Source organism: Schistocerca nitens, chromosome 3, assembly GCF_023898315.1.
Source record: "Schistocerca nitens isolate TAMUIC-IGC-003100 chromosome 3, iqSchNite1.1, whole genome shotgun sequence".
NCBI lineage: Eukaryota > Metazoa > Arthropoda > Insecta > Orthoptera > Acrididae > Schistocerca > Schistocerca nitens.
The window spans coordinates 198,611,811-198,621,048 of NC_064616.1; the positions used below are offsets into that span (position 1 = coordinate 198,611,811).

At 45.4% G+C, this 9,238-nt stretch overlaps 1 pseudogene; it reads right to left on the reverse strand.

Annotated features, from left to right (window-relative positions):
- Positions 1-5,254: 5,254 nt before the first annotated feature.
- LOC126250217 (5S ribosomal RNA) lies at positions 5,255-5,371 on the reverse strand (annotated as a pseudogene).
- Between the last annotated feature and the right edge of the window lie 3,867 nt (positions 5,372-9,238).

Below are 9,238 nucleotides of genomic sequence, written 5' to 3' on the forward strand. Positions count from 1 at the left end.
CGTCGTCTTAACGGATGATGTATTTGTGTGTCCAATTGGAACCTTGTGCTCCGAAAGATGGTTAGAATACGTAGTACGTCGTACCATCGATTATTAAGAGTATGCGCTTCTAAACAGGTCCCATCTCTGTAGCTATTTGGACTGTTTGTTCTGGAGGACGAAGAACGGCAAAGGTGACATAAATGGCGAACGAGTAAAGTCTTTTCCCGTGTAGGAAAAGGCGGAACTTCTTTGTGGCATAGAAAAGGCCTTCTTTTCGATCAGCCAATATTTTAGCTCCTTGGATATTACAGTTTTGGACCCGTATACTGTCGGCTGATCAGACCAGTCGCAATGGCTCCAACATCGTAACTAGAAAACCTGTATCCAGCACCAATTGTTTTAGGGGAGTAAAGGTTTTCAGGTATATCGACGACCTCAACTTACTCTTAAGTACTCTAAGGCCTGTGTCGCATTCCGTTGTCCAGTCCAAAACAATATTACTTTTTCGCAGTATCTTTAATAGTTGTGTGATGGTTCAGATGGCTCTGAGCACTATGGGACTTAACATCTGAGGTCATCAGTCCCCTAGAACTTAGAACTACTTACACCTAACTAACCTAAGGACATCACACACATCCATGCCCGAGGCAGGATTCGAACCTGCGAACGTACCTATCGAGCGGTTCCAGACTGAAGCGCCTAGAACCGCTAGGCCACTCCGGCCGGCGGTTGTGCGATGAATGCAGTTTGGGGCGACGAGTTTTCCTTGATGTTTGTGCTTTACGTGCGTTTTATGCATGCTTTATATAGAAGGTTCTATTCGACGCTCGTTTAGAAAGAAGAATTTTAGCTCGCCTGCTTAATAAATATCGCTCATAGATTTACTCATAGCGATATACACTGAGGTTACAAAAGTCATGCGATAGCTTTATGCACATATACAGACTGAAGAAGTATCGCGTACACAAGGTAGAAAAGGGGAGTGCATTGTTGGAGCTATCATTTGTACTCGGATGATTCACGTAAAAAGGTTTCCGATAAGATTATGGTCGCACAACGGCAATTGACAGACTTTGAACGCGGGATGGTAGTTGCAGTTTGACGCATCGTTACCGAATTCAATATTCCGAGATTCACAGTGTCAAGAGTGTGCCGAGAATTCCAAATTTCAGGCATTACTTCTCACCACAGACAACACAGCGGTCGACAGCTTTCACTCAACAACCGAGAGCAGCGGCGTTTGCGTAGAATTGTCAGTTCTAACAGAAAAATAACACTTCGTGAAACAACCGCAGAAATCTATGTGGGACGTACGACGAAAGGATCCGTTAGGATAGTGCGGTGAGCCGGCCGCGGTTGTCGAGCGGTTCTAGGCGCTTAAGTTCCTGAACCGCGCGACTGCTACGGTCGCAGGTTCGAATCCTGCCTCGGGCATGGATGTGTGTGATGTCCTTAAGTTAGTTAGGTTTAAGTAGATCTAAGTTCTAGGGGACTGATGACATCAGATGTTAAGTCCCATAGTACTCAGAGCCATTTGAACCATTTTTTTACTATTGATAAACTGCATCGAGAGGTAAGAACTTAATATATTTGTGGGTTAATTGCGTGCAGTCTAAAAGCTGACATGGATTACCATTTTCTTAGCGCTTTCTCACTTTTTAACAGATTTTCTAATAAGGTAATCCGCTGTACCTTCATTAGTTCAATACTTTGTTTTGCATGTGTTTACTTCATTTACTCGAAATGTTGTAAGTATGTATGCGATCTTGCTGTGAAACTCAAGCATTGCACTGACGTGGTTAAGACACTGATTTTATTTCACAGAGGAGCAAGAAACAGGCAGAGAAAGAAAAAAAGAGTTTAACGCCCCGCCGATGCCGTGACTAGTAGAAACGGAGCACAAACTCAGTTGTATCAGGTTATTTGCCTCGTCATTTTGAGAGGAGGGGGATACGAAAATCCGTGCCGGCCAGGGTGACCGAGCAGTTCTAGGCGCTACAGTCTGGAACCGCGCGACCGCTACGGTCGCAGGTTCGACCCTGCCTCGGGCATGGATGTTTGTGATGTCCTTAGGTTAGTTAGGTTTAAGTAGTTCTAAGTTCTAGGGGACTGATGACCTCAGAAGTCGATTCCCATAGTGCTCAGAGCCATTTGAACCAACCAACGAAAATCCGTACGGACATCCTGATATGGATTTTGCTTGTGTTCTTTAAATCACTTTAGGCCGATTGCAGTTTAAGTCCTTGAATCTTTTGCGTCATTCGGGATTCACGTTAAGTTAAATTAATGAAAGAGATAGAGAAGATAAGAGAAGAACTGTGTGATTAATAATGGGTAGGATACGTCAGTTCAAGAATGACAAAGGAATTTTCAGCCACTACAGTGGGAGACTATAAAGAAGACATTGTGTACCACGGGAAAACTTCGTCTTAAAAATCCAAGAGCATAAGTTTCAATACAATTCAATGGACAAATCATTTCCATAATCTTTGAATATTTCTTGCGCATACTTTTCTGCAACCTCAGCAAATTAAATGGAATGCGTACCGTTGTAATAATAATCCAACAGAGATGCGTTTTTAGATTTTATTTACAGCTACCGGTTTCGAGCAATGGTTCACTCTCAAGCCGTTCGTTATAAGACGTTATACCCGCAAAAGCAATCTTCTACAGGAATAAAAATTAATGTTCCTTTGTGCGTGTCTTTTTTTTCTCTATGAGTTACTAAGCCATTCACCCGATTGTGATGATAGTTTTGTGAGTTGTCTTCGGTAGCCCGCGAAGGTGCTTTCCCCCCTCCCCTTCCATTTGAAAAACAAGAAAAAAGAGTGCGACACGTATAATCCGTTCGTCATAAGAATAAACTTGACGTAAACATTGCACTATGCATTCTTCCGCGTTTGCTGGAACCTCTTTGGATTTCCGTTTCACGTGGGACTGCAGCCAAGCTGTCTCGAGTGCTGTCAAGTACAATAATAAGAGTACGTTTTGTGCTGTGCGTTACTCGCACATCGACTTAGCGATAATACGGGAAAACAGCTTTACCGGCGCATTTAACGTGGACAATACTGGCCGGTCAGCTGGTACAGCTAGCCTGCAGTGATGTGACCAGCTGCAGTTGACACGTAAAAAGAGACGAGAAGAGGAGCAATATACACTCCTGGAAATTGAAATAAGAACACCGTGAATTCATTGTCCCAGGAAGGGGAAACTTTATTGACACATTCCTGGGGTCAGATACATCACATGATCACACTGACAGAACCACAGGCACATAGACACAGGCAACAGAGCATGCACAATGTCGGCACTAGTACAGTGTATATCCACCTTTCGCAGCAATGCAGGCTGCTATTCTCCCATGGAGACGATCGTAGAGATGCTGGATGTAGTCCTGTGGAACGGCTTGCCATGCCATTTCCACCTGGCGCCTCAGTTGGACCAGCGTTCGTGCTGGACGTGCAGACCGCGTGAGACGACGCTTCATTCAGTCCCAAACATGCTCAATGGGGGACAGATCCGGAGATCTTGCTGGCCAGGGTAGTTGACTTACACCTTCTAGAGCACGTTGGGTGGCACGGGATACATGCGGACGTGCATTGTCCTGTTGGAACAGCAAGTTCCCTTGCCGGTCTAGGAATGGTAGAACGATGGGTTCGATGACGGTTTGGATGTACCGTGCACTATTCAGTGTCCCCTCGACGATCACCAGTGGTGTACGGCCAGTGTAGGAGATCGCTCCCCACACCATGATGCCGGGTGTTGGCCCTGTGTGCCTCGGTCGTATGCAGTCCTGATTGTGGCGCTCACCTGCACGGCGCCAAACACGCATACGACCATCATTGGCACCAAGGCAGAAGCGACTCTCATCGCTGAAGACGACACGTCTCCATTCGTCCCTCCATTCACGCCTGTCGCGACACCACTGGAGGCGGGCTGCACGATGTTGGGGCGTGAGCGGAAGACGGCCTAACGGTGTGCGGGACCGTAGCCCAGCTTCATGGAGACGGTTGCGAATGGTCCTCGCCGATACCCCAGGAGCAACAGTGTCCCTAATTTGCTGGGAAGTGGCGGTGCGGTCCCCTACGGCACTGCGTAGGATCCTACGGTCTTGGCGTGCATCGGTGCGTCGCTGCGGTCCGGTCCCAGGTCGACGGGCACGTGCACCTTCCGCCGACCACTGGCGACAACATCGATGTACTGTGGAGACCTCACGCCCCACGTGTTGAGCAATTCGGCGGTACGTCCACCCGGCCTCCCGCATGCCCACTATACGCCCTCGCTCAAAGTCCGTCAACTGCACATACGGTTCACGTCCACGCTGTCGCGGCATGCTACCAGTGTTAAAGACTGCGATGGAGCTCCGTATGCCACGGCAAACTGGCTGACACTGACGGCGGCGGTGCACAAATGCTGTGCAGCTAGCGCCATTCGACGGCCAACACCGCGGGTCCTGGTGTGTCCGCTGTGCCGTGCGTGTGATCATTGCTTGTACAGCCCTCTCGCAGTGTCCGGAGCAAGTATGGTGGGTCTGACACACCGGTGTCAATGTGTTCTTTTTTCCATTTCCAGGAGTGTAGATTCGAATGTCATTTAATTTTTAAGCAGAATGAAATAATACACTGCAAATCTCTCCCAATACGATCCTGAGACTAGACCAAAACAGCAACACGTTGTCGTTTTTAGCTAACGTACTACTGCAATTAAAAGCAAGAATGATGAAAATTCCTACCTTAACAACAGGATAATTTTTCTGCATAAGCTGTGTGTAACGTAAGAGAGTACTGAAGGATTTCACCGTAGAGTTAAATATTGAAGCCACTGAAGGTATTACTTACAGTCAGTCCTCTGGTAATCTCTTAGCTCCTTCCTTATCCGAATCCAAGAAATACATTTCAATTCTATAAGTGTTACCTGCTACGTTGATAACGAGCCTATCAACAACAGAATCCACGAAGCCAACCAGGAGCAGCATTTTCTCTTCTTCTTTTATGACGAGCATCTATATGTGCCTCCAGCGTTCGGCAGTGACGTGTGAAAGAGCTGTGTGCGTTAGTTCCAGTACGTCTGCACTCCGTCTTCAGGCCACAAGTGGCCCATCGGGACCACCCGACCGCCGTGTCATCCTCAAGTTGAAGATGCGGATAGGAGGGGCGTGTGGCCAGCACACCGCTCTCCCGGTCGTTATGATGGTTTTCTTTGACCGGAGCCGCTACTATTCGGTACAGTAGCTCCTCAATTGGCATCACGAGGCTGAGTGCACCCCGAAAAATGGCAACAGCGCATGGCAGCTGGATGGTCACCCACCCAAGTGCTGGCCACGCCCGACAGCGCTTAACTTCGGTGATCTCACGGGAACCGGTGTATCCACTGTGGCAAGGCTGTTGCCCCAGTACGTCTGGCAGCTTAACAATCTTGTTACCTCTCGGGCCAAATCCCGCAGCTTGGCTTGGCTCAGTACTGTTGGGTTCATATTGTAATGGTACAGCAGCAAATGTAAAAATGCAGCATTTGTATGATGTGCTCGATGCTGTGAAAATGGTTGTTTTCCATGTTTTTACCTACGATACTTATGTACCTCTGCGGTATAAAACGATGGACATAGTCCAAATAAAGAGGATTTCGTTTTTCAACTTTACCTTAAACATTAAATTGTCATGTTTTCTTAATTTTAACAAATTTTATGGACAGTTTTCCATAAATATCGATAATTAAGAATTTGTATTTGAAATGGAAACAGGAATTTCGCGTCCAATAAGTAATTAGAAACAAGAAGACATGCATTATTCATAAAAATGATGATGAGTTTTATAATTACGAGATGTAGGTATTTCAAATTGAGCGAGAAAAAAATTGATACTGGAGAGATTTGAACTAACGCACGAATAACTGCAGTTGTATCACCTTCCGTTATGTCACCGTTTTTTTCTCATTTTGTTCGTTAGTGTTCGTTGTATTTGTTCGGGGCAGACTTTCCATGATTCTTGTTCGAGTTCATCCATGAACTCAGTTATTTTTATTACAGAGAGCAGCTAACCCTCTAATCGAACACGCTGAGTTACCGTGCTGGCTCTCCGTAAATTCAAGAAAAACATTAAGAACAGTCTATTTCTCGGCACTTTTTAACCGTGTTCCACGCCCACGTTTCACTAAGCAACAGAAAGCAGGCTCAGCCATTTTTATACTGCTCATTAACAGCGCGACAATCAGAGCAGAACGCTGCGGAGGCTGTGTCCGTACACGATTTTTGAAATAAAAACTACGTAGCTAAAGCGTGACTACGAAAAACGTTGATGGCTGTTAATACATTTGAATATCTTAAATTTTCATTTAACGTGATTTAGTAATAAGATATCTAATACGTAACTAGACCTACATCCAAGAGCGTAACAACATTAGTGTATGTGTACTACGGCTTCTGACCAATCATCGCCTTTGTGTTTCATCAGGTTTATTCTTATGATGAACGTATTATAGTTCGGGAGATATGACACCATAAACAATGAGATGAGCCCCGCGAAAATATCTAGACTTGTGCATCCACTACCTTACAATGAGAGAGCTTAGCTACTGGCAACACAATTTACATAATTTGTAATGTCAGACCTTTAAGAAAATTTTTCTCGCTGATACCCGCCATAATATGATGAAATTAAGAAAGGTTAGGTTAGGTTAGGTTAGGTTAGGTTGTTTCACTAAGGAACAGAAAGCAGGCTCAGCCATTTTTATACTGCTCATTAACAGCGCGACAATCAGAGCAGAACGCTGCGGAGGCTGTGTCTGTACACGATTTTTGAAATAAAAACTACGTAGCTAAAGCGTGACTACGAAAAACGTTGATGGCTGTTAATACATTTGAATATCTTAAATTTTCATTTAACGTGATTTAGTAATAAGATGCGAGGTGCCGGGGCTAGCAGTGTATTTATCACTAAGTTCTACTAGAAGCCACATATGTAAATCATGCTCTAAGCCCCCCCTATTCTAACTCCGACTTTTGCTGTTGCACAAGGATAAAAAAAAAAACGCGAACTGACTCTAATCAACCCTGCTAGTGGAGTAGAAGAGAGTTTGGCACCTGCAGTAATTTAATTTGATACATAAGTTAAATAAACAAAGGTTTCATTAGCATAGTGAGGAATGATAGGGTTGCTCTATTGATTAACAGAATGAAAGTTCTGTTCAAACTAACAATATGATTTATTAAGATTAAACACAGAATAGTAAAAGAAACACAGCAAATTTATAAAACATCAAATTGGCTAAAATTGGAGATTCATACAAACACTATAAAGGTGAAGTTGTCCCTAACTTAGATCGTGAGGTTTAAGACGAAGTGGTATGTGGAGCCAATTCCTTTCCACTCAAATCTCAAGAGAGACACACAGCTAACCCAACAGTAATTGCTGCTACTCGAAACAGAACACAGTTAGAAAAGGATGAACAGGCGCGCTCTGCTGAGCTCTGATTGTCACCTAGGAAAATCCCTATCTGCCGGTGCTGCGGACGTACATTACCAAACGGTCTTCTTATCTCCCAGAACACGATCTGGCGTACCGCAGGCGAGGGCTGGTTGCTTCGACGTTCTCGACCGAAAGGCGACTGCCGACTCCCCACAAGAGCACCCGTACAGGCCGAACACAGAACATTTCCGCCCCCACGACAGTGGCCGAGGTTAAACGTTCCAATCAGCAACTCGAAAACCGGCGGAAATTCCACTCCATTGCCGGAGCACTACCATTCCACCAATGGAGATTCTTGGCGCCAATTTCTGTGCTGATTTTGCTACGTCACGGCGCTATGCCCTGAGCAAACCAATCACCGTTACTATTTTGCAGAAAGTGCGGGAATTTTCCCGCCACAACTGCCAGGGTACACAAGTCATTCCCACGCCTCGCTGGTAGCCCGCCAGAAAGTGTTTTCGCTAAGTTTCTCCGAAGTAACGGAACCTCTAGCCCAGCCGCTACTTCACACCCCAGCGGGCGTGTCTCTTGACAATGTCGGCGTCTGCAAAGCATTCACTCGACTGCCTCACACACGTCGGCTTAACCCGCCTGTCACCGGACCACCCGGGTGACGAGAGACGCTGCGTGGGAAGTCCGCGTGTGAAGGAATAGCAGCCCTCCACCGCATGCAAATAGAGAGGAGAGTCGTAAGATAGAAATATGAGAGGGGGCTCATGCCACCTCTCAAGCAGGCTCAGCCATTTTTATACTGCTCATTAACAGCGCGACAATCAGAGCAGAACGCTGCGGAGGCTGTGTCTGTACACGATTTTTGAAATTAAAACTACGTAGCTAAAGCGTGACTACGAAAAACGTTGATGGCTGTTAATACATTTGAATATCTTAAATTTTCATTTAACGTGATTTAGTAATAAGATATCTAATACGTAACTAGACCTACATCCAAGAGCGTAACAACATCAGTGTATGTGTACTACGGCTTCTGACCAATCATCGCCTTTGTGTTTCATCAGGTTTATTCTTATGATGAACGTATTATAGTTCGGGAGATATGACACCATAAACAATGAGATGAGCCCCGCGAAAATATCTAGACTTGTGCATCCACTACCTTACAATGAGAGAGCTTAGCTACTGGCAACACAATTTACATAATTTGTAATGTCAGACCTTTAAGAAAATTTTTCTCGCTGATACCCGCCATAATATGATGAAATTAAGAAAGGTTATCGCTTACTACATTTCCGCTGTACATGCCATAAAACTGCCGCATCAGGTTCAAAATGGTTCAAATGGCTCAAGGCACTCTGGGACTTAACATCTGAGGTCATCAGTCCCCTAGACTTAGAACTACTTCAACCTAACTAACCTAAGGACATCACACACATCCATGCCCGAGGCAGGTTTCGAACCTCCGACCGTAGCAGCAGCGCGGTTCCAGACTGAAGCGCCTATAACCGCTCGACCACGATGGCCGGCTGCCGCATCAGCCATTACGTTTTTTTGTATTACTTCGTTAGTACTAACTCTATTCACAACGTCTTAGACAAAATTTCCATTTGGTGTCATGAATAGCAGCTAAGCTCTAAATGTGGAAAAATTTAACTTGATGAGGATGAGTTGGAAGAAGAAACCTGTAATGTTCAGTTACAGCATTACTACTGGTCAGCTTGACACAGTCGAAGTCGTTTAAATATCTGGGTGTAACGTTGCAGCCGGCCGCGGTGGTCTCGCGGTTCTAGGCGCGCAGTCCGGAAACGCGCGACTGCTATGGTCGTAGGTTCGAATCC